Source organism: Penaeus vannamei, chromosome 4 (assembly GCF_042767895.1).
Source record: "Penaeus vannamei isolate JL-2024 chromosome 4, ASM4276789v1, whole genome shotgun sequence".
Taxonomy (NCBI): Eukaryota; Metazoa; Arthropoda; class Malacostraca; order Decapoda; family Penaeidae; genus Penaeus; species Penaeus vannamei.
Genome location: NC_091552.1, coordinates 17,853,748 through 17,857,658, shown reverse-complemented (window position 1 = coordinate 17,857,658; position 3,911 = coordinate 17,853,748).

The following is a 3,911-nucleotide window of genomic DNA, read 5'->3' as shown; positions in this document are numbered from 1 at the left end:
AAACGATGGGGTAGAGCCAAAGGGCGGGAAACCAAACGTCACATATATTACACATAAGGATCGTTAAGGGGATTCCGAAGTCTTTCAAGCTGTCGCTCTGTCTCCAGGAGAGGGTTTGCTGCTCCTCTGGCGGGCGGGCGGAGGAGCCCGAACCGGACACAGTCAGGCCCTTAATGGGAACCCTCGCCACCTGGGCGATGTTTTTGCGCGGAAGGATGATCTGGCTGAACATTCTCTCTTGATTATGGGAGGAGCAGGCAGGAACCAAGCCATCATATTGAGAAACGTACATGTCGCACGTGCGCGCGCGCTACCCTGAAGAAGTAATACAGCAATGTTCTTCCCATCGTTGTTCCTTTCACGCACACTCACGCACAAACACAGACACACACATACATACATACATCATACATACATATATATGCACGCTACGATTGTAGTGAGAGAGAGAGAGAGAGAAAATCATGCTTGTGTGTATCTTTTTTACTATTTTTTCATTTGACCAGAAAATATGTTGCCTGTGTACCTGTTCCATATTCAGTGCTAATATGTCGCTATATGTTTATTAAATATCAAGTACAAGCGCTCTAGTTTTAAAAAGTTTCAACTAGATAACTACATTAGCTTTGGAATACTATTATGCATACATCACCATTATCATATTACGAATAGTTTATTGCATACACTTACACACGTGTTTATGGGGTATATACTTTTTTATCATCATCTACTTAGTTCGCCATTTTATACATGGTTATCGAGTTTATAGGTGAGAGGTGTATGAAACCAAGATTAGTACCACTCCTGTATATACTTGATTTTAACGTTTTGTAAGATGTATTTTTGATGTAAAATATATTATTGATGAATTTGTACAGTTAGAGAATTAAATTTCAAAATGCATGATGGGAATCCCTTACGACTAAATGTATTATGTTTTTTTTATATAAATTTTGCCCATTTTCATACAATATATTTCGTGCGTAAAAAACGAGATGTTCAATTTACACTTGTTTTAATTGTACGATCTAATTAAAAGGGTTTGTTACTCAGAAATCTGTCTCACCTTACACAACATGTGGATGAAAGAGCACAGACTTATAGACGTAGACTTGCGTATGCACCCATACAACTCTCTCTTTCCTCAATATTTATTTGTCCTCTTTTCATTGTCATTAATATCGATACTCAGCACAGATGGTAGCAGTTATTATGTGATGTTTCATATGAGCATTTGTAACGCAAAACAAAAAGGCATCTGCCATCCAATGAATATGCAGAAAATGGGTAAACTCTACGGGCGTCGAGCGCCCTCATTCAACCTAGTTCGCTTTTGGGAATGTTCATGCAGATTTTGTGTACCAGAGAACGCTCGTGTGTCTGATTAGCCTCGTCTGCTTTTATGTTGCAGCTGTTTTTGGAAATATGTGAGACTTGCTAGGGTTGCACACATATTAAAAAGTTCTCATATTGAAGAACTTATAGATCTGACGAGTTCACAAAGGCCTGAAAGCTGTAGTATAAGGCACTACGATCAGTATAGAGAATGTAAGCCATCCTATGGGTGGCACCGAAGTAAAGCCAGACACTGTGATGTGCTTACTGCCGGAATACGTTTAGGTTATAGAATTACTGGCAACTGCAAGGTGCAAGAGGTGCAGATGAATCTGGATTAGACTGCGTAACGAGGAAAATAAGCGAACGCTCTGAGCATTATATCTCGGAGTGTCATGTGATACAGCCTTTCAGACCAATTAACATGAGGTATAAAGAACTATGTGATTATTTTATAGCATCTGATACACTGGAAAATATACTCATGCTATATCCTAATTTTACTCTGTAAAACTATCGTAATCATAGAACACACCACAGAACACGTATGTAAACACAAAGGCAAAGGTAGATCAACTTAGGTAATATACGTTTGCATGCTGTATGACATATTCCCATTTTACCATGTATAATTACTGTAATCACAAAATACTGTACTCTGTCGAATGTATATGAATATATGTAACACTCTGTAATCACCATTGCCCACGCCTGAGCAGTTAGCCAGGGTGGTAAATAAACTTAACTTAAAGTTTGCTTTTGGGCGCGGAGACGTATACCGAGGATAGAAAATATCTTATATTTATTTTCATATTTATATTATATTCTACATTGTTATAGCAAAGACGGGCGATATCAAAGTGTGTTTTTTGTAACGTTAACCTCACACAAAATTACACTATTTTACGAATTATTCAGGATGTGGGCCCTTTTCTAATACCTTTTAAAGTTACGATGTCAATTGCCATAGCATTAAATATACTATCCATGCAGTTATTAAGATGGCATACAGTCTACAGATCCATAGAATACATGAAGAAGGGGAAATGGAGTACATCTGTACATACGCCAAATGCATGCAAGATGATAGAACAAGCAAACAAATTTGTAAATAGTTGCTGTAGATGAAAACAAACGATGCTTGCCTATCGCTGTCTGCAAAATATTAAACGTCTTCGGGAACACCAATCAAATTCTGACCGGGAAGGTGACCACGTCACTCGTCTTAAATGTTGATTGGACAGTGCTATCACTGGCCGTAAGAACTAATCTGGAAAAAACGCCATACAAATGTATATATATGTACATTTATATATTTGTATGTATATTTATTTGTATATATGTGTATACATATATGTATATGTATATATATATATATATATATATATATATATATATATATATATATATATGCATATATATGCAAATACACACACACACACACACACACACACACACACACACACACACACACACACACACACACACACACACACACACACACACACACACACACACACACGTTGTGTGTGTGTGTGTGTGTATATACGTATATATATGCATATATATATATATATATATATATATATATATATATATATATATATATATAATGTATGTATGTATGTATTCATATACATATACATATACATATACATGCTCAGTTATCAGTGAAACAATAGGACACTAGTATCATCGATTTATATAGTCATTAATAACTCATCCTACTATACATATCAATCATAATATTGTGGGCTTAGACTGGGTTTGAAGCACCATTTTTTCTTGTCATTTAAATCCTCAAACATCGGATCTGTAAGCTTACACTGATGATGAAAATTAGGGATGACCTTTATAATGATATTCCGAGATCACTCCATTGTTACAGTACAGGTAACTACCATGCTTTCAATATAGCAGTCCCTGTCCATAAAGGGAAACGAGAGATCAAAATGAGCAAATTACACGTAATATAATAATGTATGTAAAGCACAACAGTGTCAGTGCAAAGAAAAGTTATTGTAGATCTTTCTTATGTGGAGTCTTACTTGTTCTGTCTTCTTAGTGCGTAAACTTAATATTGTACACTTTCAAAATGAATTTCCAATTGATTTCTCTCGATCTTTGACTTGAGTATGTTCGTTGTTGAATTGGACTCGGTGTATACAGTAAGCCCTATTTCTAATAATTTTAACTATAATGTATGCATGAATGACACGCATTCTAGTCTACGGACATATTTTTCCTGTCTGTGCTGATCGTAATTCATTTGATATTCACGTTTCGTACGTTTCCATATTGTTGTTTTGTCTCGTGAATAATAACTTTCCAGAAGTTGTCGAGAGTGAGTTTGTTTGGATTTTTTTTATGTAGGAAATACTGTAATATTCATTCATTGCCACAATTTACGTTTTAATGTAAAATCACAGCAAAATTTTCCTGATTTAAAAGAACTTACTGTTAAATAGAAAATAGATCCCGGAAGTTTGTTCGCGGAACTAATCCCATAGTATTACAGGGATCCTCACACCTGCATAGGTTGCAAAACACTTCAATTTTAGGCTGTTAAGTAATAT